This window comes from Rhinolophus sinicus, linkage group LG12 (assembly GCF_036562045.2).
Source record: "Rhinolophus sinicus isolate RSC01 linkage group LG12, ASM3656204v1, whole genome shotgun sequence".
NCBI classification, from domain to species: Eukaryota; Metazoa; Chordata; class Mammalia; order Chiroptera; family Rhinolophidae; genus Rhinolophus; species Rhinolophus sinicus.
In genome coordinates, this window is record NC_133761.1 from 21,624,707 (window position 1) to 21,639,659 (window position 14,953).

Genomic DNA, 14,953 nt, shown 5'->3' on the forward strand with positions numbered 1-14,953 from the left:
TAGCAAAATGTTTATTCCAAACACCTGTAGGTGACTTCTATTTTCAGATACAGGAACAGATCTTGAAAGACTATGTTGAAATATTAAGACAATTTTAAACTGGCAGGCTTTACGCAGTGTTGCAGCTTCACATTATTTGGCTTTATTTTGATATGTTGTTCCAGTTGTCTTCCATGTATGGTATAGTTTTGACTTCCTTTATGAGGATTTTTAAACACTCAGGCCATGCCTGTTATATTTGAGTTGGAAGTCACACCATTATAATTTGAGGATTCAATCAATTATAAGTGCCAAAAAATTATTATTTTTCTTTCTGGTGAATAAATGAATATAATTCTAAGGTAAATTTGGTATTCCTTATTAACATTACACATAAAGATACACATAGCACTTACACGTAATTTTATTATTTTGCTTTTGAAAATCAAGTATATAAATAAAGGAGAAAATAAATATGGATGTTTCCAGTTTATTCTGTTCCTCCAAAATTAAATTTGCTTAAAATTATTTGTTTGTGGATTAATGAAAGGACATTTTGAGAAGACTTTTATCTGTTGCTTTGTGCTGGTCATGATTCTTTGACATTATTTTTCAATTGAATCCAGTTAATAGTTTCTAACATTTTTCACATTCTCCTTGGCATGTTTTGGTTTAAATTTTTCTATGCTATGATTAATTTAGTTCAACAGTTTTATATATTTAACATAGATGTGAATATATCGTCATTTTTTTAAATGTCCTAATAAATCTATTGTAATCCCTTTAAACAACAGACACAGAATATTCTGCACTTCTTCATTAAATATTTTCTGACAGTAATTTTAAATTTCAAATAATCAACATTTTGATATTTAGGATAATATTCTTATATGTATTTTTTTTCTGGTATGTTTTCTGATTTTTTTCAATTACTGTTCTATTTTATTGTTTTTCTTTGTACAACCATTGGTAATAGAATCAAATCTGAAAATAACATCATACATATGAACTAGTAAGATAAATATAAATAAATATAAATATAGACATAGAATGGAACAACATATTTTCACAATGTGATTTTGTATTATGTCATTTGAGTTCACATAATTTTTGAATTCATATTGCATCATTTCTTAAGACTAAACTCATTGAAATACCTGATTACTAGATGAATGAATAATAAATATTTTGATGTATTACTACAAAAAAAAATCTATGGCCGTGTTGTTTCAATTTATAAAAGTAAATCAAGACATTAGTATATGGAAAATTGGTTTCTAAACAGTGTAAACTTACATAGCATATTTGGTACTCTATATCATAGTACCAAACTCTTAAACACAAAGTCATGTCCCAACTTTCTCCCTCCCCCTCTGCTACACACACACACACACACACACACACACACACACACACACACTTCAATATGTTGATAATAAAAAGATGGTTATATCTTTTATGTTTTTGATATTCCTACAAATACAATATTATAGCTGCAATCAGACAGATAAAATATTAAAATGTAAAAGTAAAAATATATGAATGCACACATTCTTTCAAATATCATTAAATAAATATATAGACTCCCTCCTATGCAGTATAAATATAAACTCTTAACATTTTATACTGAACTGATTTGGCAGAATTGCCACAAACAGGTTTTGGAATTTAACGTACAGTGTTATACATTTATTGTTTACCTATGAGACGCTTTTCAGTACCTTGCGTTTTTATACTAACATATCAAGAGAGACAATTTGCACATCTGCTTTCAATGATACTTTAAAAAAGCTCTTTAAAATAATTAACTGAATAAAACATGTAAATTAAAAAATATGTATTCATGATGCCAGTACTCATTTGAATACTTTGTACTGTGAAGTACATGTGAATGAATATCTCAGAGGACTTATTTGGAAAGAAACCTCTTCTAAGAACAATGCATTGGCAGAGAATGTTTAATTACTGTTATAGAAATAATTAAAATGCAGGTAGCTCAATTAATGCAATCTAACTAAAATTTGCATTTGCTTAAACTATGGTCCTATCCAAACTATTGTTTAAAATCCTAAGCAATTAAGCACGCTCGGTGTTCAGATCTTTCCTCTTTAAAGACAAATAAAAGCTTTATGGTCATCCATGTTTTTGGAGAATTCATTATGCCTTGTATAAAAACTCAATTCTTCAACTATTTCCATATTTATATTACTTTTTGAATTGATTAAGTACTCATATTTAAATGACAAATTTAGGGACTACAACATAAAATAAGTCCATAAATTGTATTAAAAATATAAGAACAAAACAAAAACATGAAAGTAATATAGGGATATTAAAATAAAATAGTATGGTATTGGGTTAATAATGATTACAAAACATGTATATACAGAGGGTGCCAAAAAATATACTCATTTTAAGAAAGGAAAAAAACTGTATTAAAATTGTCATACTCAATATATAACAATAAAAACATGAATATATCACGTTTAACTTCTATAATTACAAGAGGTGCTCAAATCAGTTACCATCAGTGCAATTTTAATATAGTTTTTCCCTTTCTTAAAATGTGAATATATTTTTTTCCTCCAATAAGGGGCTAATATCCAAAATATATAAGAAATCATACAACTCAACAACAACAACAAAAAACAATCCAATTAGATGCGTTCGTTGGATCACTCCTTTCTGTCGGTGGACACCGCCGAGTAAGCATCATTAAAGTCACCCTTCCCACGGTCATCATGTCTCAGTCAGTCTCCCAAAGAGCCTGAACAGCTGCGGAACCTCCTCATCGGAGGTTTGAGCTTTGAAACAACCGATGAGAGTCTGAGGAACCATTTTGAGCAATAGGGAATGCTCACAGACTGTGTGGTGATGAGAGACCTAAACACCAAGCGCTCCAGAGGCTTTGGGTTTGTCACCTATGCCACTGTGGAGGAGTTGGATGCAGCCATAAATGCAAGGCCACACAAGGTGGATGGAAGTGTTGTGGAACCAAAGAGGGCTGTCTTAAGAGAAGATTCTCAAAGACTTTGTGCCTACTTAACTGTGAAAAAGATTGTTGTCCGTGGTATTAAAGACACTGAAGAACATCACCTGAGAGATTATTTTGAACAGTATGGGAAAATTGAAATGATTGCAATCATGACTGACCGAGGCAGTGGCAAGAAGAGAGGCTTTGCTTTTGTAATCTTTGATAACCATGACTCTGTAGACAAGATTGTCATTCAGAAATACCATAGTGTGAGTGGCCACAACTTTGAAGTAAGGAAAGCCCTATCTAAGCAAGAGATGGCTAGTGCTTCATCCAATTAAAGAGGTTGAAGTGGTTCTGGAAACTTTGGTGCTGGTTGAGGAGGTGGCTTTGGTGGGAATGACCACTTTGGTCATGGAGGAAACTTCAGTGGTCGAGGTGGCTTTGGAGGCAGTCATCGTGGAGGAGGATATGGTGGCAGTGGGGAGGGCAATAATGGATTTGGTAGTGATGGAAGCAATTTTGGAGGTGGTGGAAGCTACAACAATTTTGGCAATTACAACAATCAATCTTCAAATTTTGGACCCATGAAAGGAGGGAACTTTGGAGGCAGAAGCTCTGGCCCCTATGGTGGTGGAGGTCAATACTTTGCCAAATCACGAAACCAAGGTGGCTATGGCGGTTCCAGCAGCAGCAGTAGCTATGGCAGTGGCAGAAGGTTTTAATAACTGCCAGGAACCAAAACAGCAGGAGAGGAGAGCCAGAGAAGTGACAGGGAAGCTATAGGTTACAACAGATTTGTGAACTCAACCAAGCACAATGGTGGCAGGGCTTAGCTGCTACAAAGAAGACATGTTTTACACCATACTCAGGTGTATGGGCAAAAAACTCGAGGACTGTATTTGTGACTAATTGTATAACAGGTTATTTTAGTTTCTGTTCTGTGGAAAGTGTAAAGCATTCCAACAAAGGGTTTTAATGTAGATTATTTTTTTTTGCACCCATGCTATTGATTGCTAAATGTAATAGTCTGATCATGATGCAGAATAAATGTGTCTTTAAAAACAAAACAAAACAACAACAAAATCCAATTAAAAAATGGGCAGAGGACCTGAAGAGACATTTCTCCAACGAGGACGTACAACTGGCCAATAGACATATGAAAAAATGCTCAACATCACTAATCAACAGAGAACTGCAAATAAAAATCACAATGAGATGTCACCTCACCCCAGTTAGAATGGCTATGATCAACATGACAAATAATAACAAGTGTTGGAGAGGCTGTGGAGAAAAAGGAACCCTCATACACTGTTGGTGGGAATGCAGATCGGTGCAGCTGTCATGGAAGTCGGTGTGGAGATTCCTCAAAAAGTTAAGAATAGGATTACCATATGACCCAGCAATCCTTCTCTTGGGTATCTAATCAAACAATCTGAAAACATTTATCCATAAAGATATATGTGCTCCGATGTTCATTGCAGCTTTATTTACGGTGGCCAAGACATGGAAACAACCAAAGTGTCCTTCAATAGATGATTGGATAAAGAAGATATGGTATATATTCACAATAGAACACTATTTTCCCATAAAAAAAGATGAAATAGTGCCATTTGCGACAACATGGATGGATCTTGAGATTATAATGTTAAGCAAAATAAGTCAAACAGAAAATGTAGAGCACCATTTGATTTCACTGATATGTGGTACATAAAACCGAAAACAACAAAGGAAAAAGACAAACAAATGAAGACATAAAAACTCATAGACACAGACAATATCCTAGTGGTTACCAAAGGATGGGGGGTAGGGTGGGGGAAAAGTGGTAGATAAGGGTAAAAGGACCAAATATATGGTAATGGAAGGAGAACTGACTCGAGGTGGTGAATACACAATGCGATATATAGATGATGTACAACAGAATTGTACACCTGAAACCACTGTAACTTTACTAACAATTTTCACCCCAAAAAACTTTAATTAAAAAAAATGTATACACTTTCGGCACCCTCTGTGTGTGTGTTGTATACAGTTTTTGGCACCATGTGTGTGTGTGTGTGTGTGTGTGTGTGTATATGGATATATATACACACACATATATATATATATGAAATTTGAATAACATTAACTTCTTATTTGATAAAGTGAACTAAAATATTTTGAAGCTTTATTATTTTCCAACATCACTCCATATTTTAAATTATTTATATTAATTTCAATGTTAAAAAGGAAATAGACAAGAATGTTTTTACGAATATAATGAATTATTCATTCCAAGGTATCATAATCTGTTCAATGTATTGACATATTCACATAGTTGGTGTACAATAAATATTAATTTAATGTTCTTCTCCTTTTTAAAGTATAAATACCACAGGGAACAATGTGGTGGGTTATTAAAATTGAATCAATTAATCTGATGCTCTTTAAGTGGATTATAGCTGATAGAGAGGTACTGAATTGATAAGAGTTTTTATTTTTTCCTTGAAAAGAGACTGTCACAGACAACTTAACATCTATCCAATTTCTCATTGTTCAACTGAAATTTTACTCCATTAATAAGTGATACTAATTTATTAATTTTGTATCAAGTGCTAAACCCAAACACTAATAATTCATTATGTGCTAAGTCCTAATAATACTATTTTAATTAACTTAGTAACCCTATGACATAAAAAAAAAATATTTAACATATTACAAAGTTAACTAATCTGTTTATGATACAACCAAGTACATGATGTATTAATTTTTCATCACTACCGTAACAAATTATGCCTACTTAATGGCTCTACACAGCACACATTTATTATCTTATAATTCTATAGGTCAGAAATCCAACATAGGTCTCAGTGGTCTAAAATTAAAGTGTCTTCCTGACTGCATTCCTTTCTGGAGGTATATTAGGTTCTTTGTTTGCAGCTTCTAGTGGCCACCCACTTTCCTTGGCTTAATGAGGCAATCCTCTTTCCTTGGCGGTGGTTTTCTGCAAACACAATATTACATCACTCTGATCCTTCTTTCGTCCCCAAACCCAAGAAAGTTTATCATATTTTGATGACTCAGGTGATTTAGACTGGGTTTCCCTGCATAATTTACAATAATCTCACTGTTTCAAGGTGCTTAAGTTTAATCATATTTACAAAGCACCTTTTAGAATGTATGGTAATGTATTCACAGGTTCTAAAAATTAGGACATGGACGCATTTTGGGGATATTGTTCTTCAACACAAATGATAATCCTAAAGATCAAGTCCAGGTCTTTTCTCAAAATATAAAATATTGATAAAAGAAACTGAAGTAGATGAAAATAAATAGATAGCCTGTATTCGTGGATTGGAAGAATTAATACTGTTGAAATGTCCACTTTACTGAAACCAATTTACAGATTCAGTGCAATCCCCATCAAGCTTCCAATGACGTTTTTTATAGAAATAGAAAAAATAATCATAAAATTTGTATGGAATCACAAAAGACACAGAAAAGTTAAAAGCAATCTTGAGAAAGAAGAGAGAAACTGGAGGCAACACACTTTCTGATTTCAAATTATATTATAAACCTATAGTAATCCAAACAGTATGGTACCAGAATAAAAGCAGATGCATATACCAATGGAACAGTACAGAGTGCCTAGAAATAAACCCAAACATATAAGGTCAACTGATCTTTGTCAAAGGTTTTATGACTACACCATGGAAAAAGGATAGTCTTAAATAAATGGTGCTGAGAAAACTGGATAGATACATGCAAAATTATGAAATTAGGCCTTTACCTTAATGTCGTACACAAAAATCAACTCAAAATGGATTATAGACTTAATGAAACCATATTTGTTATTTCTTAATTCTATCATTATTAAGCCATGCTATTAAAAATGCTTCACATATTTAATTTCTAATAATGACACCAACACTCTAAGGGGGAATTGTTATCTCCTTTGTAATGTAAAAACACTGAGGTGAAATAGTTCAAAATTTTCAAGTACTGTTTCCTGCTTTTCAAGATAAATAATGAATTTAGAACACCAAATCATAGTCCTGTTTCATGAAAAACAGAAATAAAAGAGATATCAAGTTTATGTAGACTTAAACAAGTTCCTTGAGTGAAAAGATCACAGATTATTCTCCATTATATTCTTGGCAGCCAACACATTGAATTTACTGAAAACCTATGACACTTTAAATTCACCTAAGTTAGCATTGAAATTAAAGCATTGACATTTGAATCCACATTATTTGACAATCTTATGAATTTTGAAAAAACGTTAAAAATACTAGATGCAATTTTAAAATATTAGATGTATTTTATTTTATGAAATATGCCTATGAATACCAAGTCATGTTGTAGCTACAAAGATTAATATTTTTCTGCCATACAATCTAATAAAAGAGAGTAAATGTTTATTTTGTTTCATTTTTGGCAGATTAGTACACCTGTTTTGGTCCTATATTTTAGTGTGCTTGTTTATCAACAGACTTTAATTTAAATTAAAAAAATATATATATACAATCTTTTCAATATCCATGATTGAAGTTCATCAACATTTGAATTTCAATATCATCTATTTAATATAAGAATATGATTAAAAATAAAAAATAAAAATACCGCTGTTACGTTGTTTTGTCCTATCAAAATTAATAAAATGGGCTGGATAATGATTTAAACAAGCTTAATAATATAAAAATTAAGTGTGCCATTTCCAGTTTCAGCTCTGACATGTAAAGAACCTTGAAGGTGTCACTTCCATCCATATACAAGATAAAAACTAAACAAACTGGAATTGAATGACTTTTCTTAGATCCATCAGGAACCTGAAGTTGCAGAGCAAACGACCACCTCAGTATCTGGAGAGAAAGGCAAATTCAGAATCATAACTGAGATCTTACCTGAAGTAGAAGCTACTTGAGTCTTAAATTTGCAGGAACATTTAAATGATATTTTGATAAATTTCTGGGGCTTGAGTAGACTAGCATGAAAGTAAGTAGTCTTGGGGAGAGGGTCCTATACTTTTGTGGGTTTAACTTCTAGGAACCTCATCAGGAACTCAGAATGAAGGTCCAAGAAAGATTCCTTCATGATCTGGCAGAAGGAGGTGAGAATAATCCCTTAAAATGTACCCTAATTGTTCTCCATAACAAAGACTGGGTCTCCAGTGAATATTACTCTACTGAACCTGATCTTTTGGATGTAGAACTTTTCTTTAGCTATAGCCCAGTTTAGACTTCCTATATCAACTGAGAGGAAAAAATAAAAAGCTATACCAAATGGAGAAACACCTGTGAAAATCTCAGACCCACTGGATGACCAACGTATTAATAAGATTATAGAAAATTGTTCCTTTTGCTCACTTTACCACTAACCCAACAGGTTAATAACAGTGGATTGCACAGGAAGAGCTGCAACTTACAGACTCTTTCTGAAACATACTCAGGGAAGCCTCAAGCTAAGAGAGGAGACAAAACAAAAGAATTGAGGAATTAAAGGCTATCTACCTTCAGCTACTGCAAACATCAAGCACTTCCTATTTCTAGCCAGATTAACCTAAATCCTCACACTGAAATCTATTTATCAGTTCCCATTGCCAGATACTGTTCTACAGCTGTCAAGAAAAAAGTATAAGACAGATCAAAAGGCAATGAAAACAGAATCTAAAGGGACAAAGTGAGCAAAATAACCAGAATCATACATTGAGCACAGACATTGGAAATTAGGTAAGGTATTTAATATAACTACAATAGTTAATAAAAGTAATAAGAAAAAAAGAGAAAAATATGCAGGAACAGATGGATAATGTGAACCGGGAAATGGAGCCTCTAAGAAAGAATAAAAATGAAATAATAGAAATAAACAAAAACACTATAACAAAAATAGAGGATGAATATTATGGTCTTGTCAGTAGATTGGGCATAGATAAGGGAAGCATCAATAATATTTAAAATAAATTAGCAGAAACACCTCAAACTAAAATATAAAGAGAAAAAAATGAAAACAAAAAGCAGGAAAAAATATTCAAGAACCATGAAGTAATTTCAAAAGGTGTAACATTGAAATGATGGGAATATCAGATGTAGAAGGAACAGAATAAAATATATATTTGAAGTAATAAAGGGTATAAATTTTCCTAAATTAATTAATCACTAAACTACAGATCTAGAAAACTCAGGAAACATGAAGAAAAATAAGCACCAAGAAAAATACACCAAAGAGATTTTGCACATTAAATAGCACATTTTAAAATAACAATGGGTTTAAGAAAATCTTGAGAAACTTTTAAAAAATTTTAAACTAAATGAAAGTTATCTTACCAAAATTTATGAGATACAGCAAAAACATTGTGTAGAGAGAAAATATTAACATTAAATGCATATATTTAAAAAAGAATAAAGATTTAAAATCAATAATCTAGGCTTTGATCTTAGAAGACTAGTAAAAGGAGAGTAATTTAAGGCTTAACCAAACAGAAGAAAGTAAATAAAAATTACTGCAGAAACAACAGAGAATATCAGCTAAACCAAAAGCTAGTTCTTTCAAAACTTCAATAAAATAGATAAAACTTTAGCCAATAACCAAAAAACAAACAAACAAACAAAAAACAACAAAAAACAAAAAGCAAACAAATAAAAAACCCAGAAACACAGATTACCAATATCTGAAATGAAAGACACATCACTACTGATCTGATCTCAGAGACATTAAAAGAATGTTATGAACAACTTATGCCCATAAATTTCATATGTTAGAAGAAATGTAACACTCTTTTGAAAGAAAAAAAACAAAACTCATACATGTAGAAGTAGATAATCTGAATAAGCCTGTATCTGTTGTAGAAACTGATTAAATAGTTAATAACATTCCAATAACAAAAGCACCAGGCTCAGATGTTTTCAATGATTAATGTCACCCAACCTTTAAGGAAAAAATAATATCAATTCTCCAAAATCTCTTTCAGAAAATAGAAAACAGTTCCTAACTCATTGCATGAGATAAGCATTACCCTAATAATAAAAGCAGATAAAGAGATAAAGGCATCATCAGAGGAAAATTACAGACCAATATCTCTTATAAATATGGCTGCATGTATCCTAGATAAAATATCAGTTAAAAAAATACAACATTGTATAAAAAGAATCATTATACACCATACCAAGTGGAATTTTTTCCAGGTTTGAGTTTGATTCAATATTTGAAAATCAATCGTGTAATCTACCATATCTACAAGATAAAATGAGAAATTATATGTTCATATTAATTGATGCAGAAACATGCCTTGTAAAAATCCAACACTTGATCATGGCACATATTCTCCACCTAACTAGGAATAGAGGGGAGCATCTTCTACTTGGTAAAAAATTTAACAACAAAAAGGTTGCAGCATAATTAACTGTAAGAAACGGGAAGCTTTCCACCTAAGAGTGAGAACAAAGTTAAGTTGCTGTCTCTCCCATCATTTCTATCCAACATTGTACTCTATTTCCTAGCTAGTACACAAAACAAGAAAAATAAAGTATATAAATTTGATGGGAAGAAATAAAGTTGTCCATTTACAGAAGACATAATTGTCTATTAAAAAATCCCAAAGAATCAACAACAAAAATAAAACATCTAGAACTAATTAATAGAAGATATAACAAGGAAAGAGGAAACAAGATTATTATACAGATTAACTGTTTTCCAATACACCAGCAATGAACAACCGAAAAAAAATCAAGTGTTACATAATAATGCTCAAAAATGATATTCTTAAGTATAACTTCTCAAGTTCACATGGATTATTCATTAAGATAGACAACATTCTGAGCCATAAATACACATTAATTTAAAAGAAAAATTCATAATTTGTACTTTATTAAAATTGAATATTTTGCTCTGCACGTTGTTAAAAAATGAAAAGATAATCCACAGATTGGGACAAAATATTGGATATTTGATAATGGACTTATGTCTAAAATATAAAAATGACCCTTAAAACTAAGCAATAAGTAAGTAAACAAGCCTAATTTAAAAATAGGTAAAAGATCTGAACAACTTATCCAGGAAGGTATAAAAATGGCAGATAAGTATATGGAAAAATGTTCAATATCTATTGTCATTAGGGAATGTCAAAACACAACAAATATGAAATACACACCTATGACAAAAAACAAAACAAAAAATCTTCCAATAAACAGTGCTGGCAATTATACAGAGAAGAGGAACTCTCCTTATTCTTTTAGTGGTGTGCATGTCAAATGGCATAGCAACTTTGGAAGACAGTTTGACAAATAGTCTTAACATATGATCCAGTAGTTATACTCCTAGATTTGAAATCTTGTAGCCAGGAATAAACTTGCACGCAAATGTTTTTTAGCAATTTTATTCACAATTGCCCCAAACTGGAAACAACCAAATATCCTTATATAGGAGAATGTATAAACCCTCTTTGGTACATCTATATATTGGAATATTTTCCAGAAATATAAATAATGACCAAACAAGCTTTTAAAATACATAGATGAATCTTAAATTCACATTACTAAGATGAGAAAGCCAATCTAAAATCACTCCATACTATACATCCTGTATGATTTCAATTACTATGACATCCATATAAGGCAGAAAAATACATTGGTGGTTCCCAGGCATTCTGGAAGTAGGGCAAATGAATTGGTGAAGCAGAGGTAATATTTATTTTTTAGTGTGGCTGAACTGTTCTGTTACTATAATGATGGATACATGACCCCATGCCTTTGTGAAAACCTATAGAACTTTATAACACAAAAAAGAGGACCTTAATATGTTCAAGTAAAACTACAATTTAAGAGATTCCAGGATGGAATGTAAAAGTGAAAAGATTTCACTGTATGGGAGTATTACAAATAATGTCACTGAAGGGAATGTGGGGGAAAAAGTGCTGATCTAATTAACACTGGAAATGAGTAACATCTGTCTGTAAGACTTAAGCCAGGTGAAACTGTATAAAAGTATTGGTTGATAAAGTTGGTTTCCATGGGGGCATGGGTTAACAATTCTCTTACTTTCATACATGTATACTGAAATGGAAGAATTAAATAAATGGGTGATAAATGCTGGAAGCCAGGCATCTAACTTTTGGAGTTAGAGGTTACAGATAAGCCAACGGTGGAGGCTAGAATGATCTATACGATCATTGACTAGAGTTGGAAACATCATTACGATCTCGTGTTTATCTCAACACAGATACAGATTATCACATATATAAATATTTATACACACACACACACACACACACACACACACACACACCTGGGTTAGTAGGTGCACGCACAGTTCCTTGATTTGTCAGTGAGAGGACACAGAAATAATGATCATCCCCCAATAGCTAAGTGTACCTAGCACTCAGATATTAGTTATTAATCCCTTTCTCCAATAAAAGGAACCAAGACTTCTTGGAGAAATGGTTGTTTCTACATCTGGCGTAGAAAATAAACAAGATTAGCCTGGAACATTTTGGAGTTGCTAAGAGTAAGGGAGGGTTACATGTACATGTGTATGTGCACACAGACACACGCACAGTGATAAGGGTATTTCAGAGGGATACAGGAACTAACCTCCAATATCCAAAACTAGAACAATTTGATATAGATAATAGATAGATAAATAGATAGATAGATAGGTAGATAGATAGATAGATACAGTATTCAATTAAAATCCAAAGTATAAAATATATATTCATGAGTCCATACTAATATAAATAAATGATTGAATAAATTAACAGGTACGACAAAGAGACAAAATGCCCATGCACTAGAATTCAAAATAATTTCTGCAGCTACTTCACCCTCAAGGAAGTTAAGGATAACTTCTCACACTTTAAGAGTGGGCTGTGCATAGTGACTTCATTCCAAAAGGAAAGGAAAGAAAAAAAAAGAGAGAAACTTTTTTCAAATACTGCCTCAGCCAGATAATAAAGGTTAACATAAACTGTTATAAGTCATGTTGATAATGTGTTCTCTTTGTATGACATTATACACTTTATATTTGTATTTTTGTTTCCAAGAACACATAACATTAGTCCAATCATTAGAAAAAAAATGTCAGGCAAATCCCAATACAGGAATAGTGTACAAGTATCTGGACATTATTCCTTAAAACTGTCAAAGTCAAAGTCATCAAAAACAAGCAAAGTCTAAGAAACTGCCACTGCTAAGAGATGCCTAGGGAGACATGACAACTAAATAAAACGTGTCTTCCTAGATATAAATAAAAATAGCTAAAAACTAAAGATCTGAAATGATGTATGGATTTTAGTTCATGATAATCTATCAATATTGGTTAATTAATTGTAACAAATATGCCATACCACCGTACAGAACACGTTAGATGAATTTCCCTAATTCAACATGTTAAAATAGAAAGTCTTCAAGGAGTTACTTAAAAATAGGATCGTCACTCTCCCAAATACTGCAGCTTAAAATCGTAAGGATGACATCTCCTCCTCCTTCTTAGCCATTATTTAACTTTGGTCACTAATATAATTCTACTTTGCAAGGTGAACTGTAAATTTGTGCTTTCCTTTATGTTCCCATTACTAACCATCTGTAAGCCCTTATCATTCTCTCCAGGGCTTATTTTCTAAAGGAAGAGATTGTGCTAAAAATGTAGAAGCCATGAGATTAAAATCAGACACCGACTGAATTAAACTTGTAATGTTTCTATGTACTAACTGAAACTTTGGTGCTGTAAACTGAATATTTATGCCCCCCCCAAAAAAATATACGCTACAATTCTAACCCCCAATGTGATGGTGTTAGGAGGTGGAGCCTTTGGTAGGTGATCAAGTCATGAGGGCTGAGCCCTGGTGGATGGTACTAGTGCCCTAATAAGACCGTGGAGAGTTCTCTCACTTCTTCCAGCATATGAGGATACAGCAAGAAGTTGGCATTCTGCAGCTTGGAACAGGGCCCTCACCTGAACTTGACCATGTTGACACCTTGACCTCAAACTTTCAGTCTTCGTTAACTATGAGAAATACTTTTCTGTTGTTTATAAGTCACTCAGTCTATGGTACTTTGTTATAGCAGCCTGAATTCACTAAGACATTTGGACATGCTGCCTAATATACTTAAGCTAACTAATCTCATATATAAAAATGGAGAACAATGTACATAGTATTGCCATAAAGATTAAATGAGACATTATATGTAAAAGTACCTGTCACACATATTAGTGGTCCATAGATAAAGTTCCTTTGCACCACTTACTGTTGCATACAACTGGTTTAAATGTCCTTTTGAGGACAGCATTTTTTTTTTTTTTCTCCACCCCATTTGATGACATGTCTGGACTAATTTATATATGGCTATGTTTCTAAAATTGTCCGAAATTGATATACTCCTTAGAGAAACATTAAAGCTGATTAAGTCTAGAAAAGAACATGCCAGTCTATTTAATAAGAAAGTCACTTTTTGCATAGTAAGGACAAATATATAAATTACATAATTATCTAAACTAAAGAGATGATTATTTTAGGATAGCAGTATCTTAGCTATGGTATTTTTGCCAACAAAAAAAGTAGTACATAATTAATAATAAACATCAATAGCAGTAACAAAGACAACTCTGCTAACCCTATGCCAGGCATAACGCAAGTGGAAGGATCAACCTGTATCTTTTCCACAATCCTTATGCAGAATCCCATAATGGTGTGACGAGCAAGGTTAACAAAACTCTTCCTCTGTTTATTCCCTAAAACACATGATCATGGCATTTTCCTAAGCAAGCAGATTTACAGAGCAATGTGCCTTTCCCTGCCTGCTCTTAATTCTTAGTTAAACACTGAGACTCATGTGAAGCATCTTATGTAATTGACCAAGAGTTTCAGATAAGGCTACTTTCCATTTTCCTGCAAAAAGATGTCAAGGTGAATGCTTTCAAATTCATTCAGTTAAATTCAATAGAACATTTTTTTTCAATTACTATATTAAACACATTAGAAGAGATTAGAGGTGGTTGAATGGTTGTGTTGATGATGTAGAAACAAGAATT

At 32.4% G+C, this 14,953-nt stretch overlaps 1 pseudogene; it reads left to right on the plus strand.

The window, feature by feature from the left end:
* The first annotated feature begins 2,640 nt into the window (after positions 1-2,640).
* On the plus strand, positions 2,641-3,752 carry LOC109435639 (heterogeneous nuclear ribonucleoprotein A1; annotated as a pseudogene).
* The last annotated feature ends 11,201 nt before the right edge of the window (positions 3,753-14,953 follow it).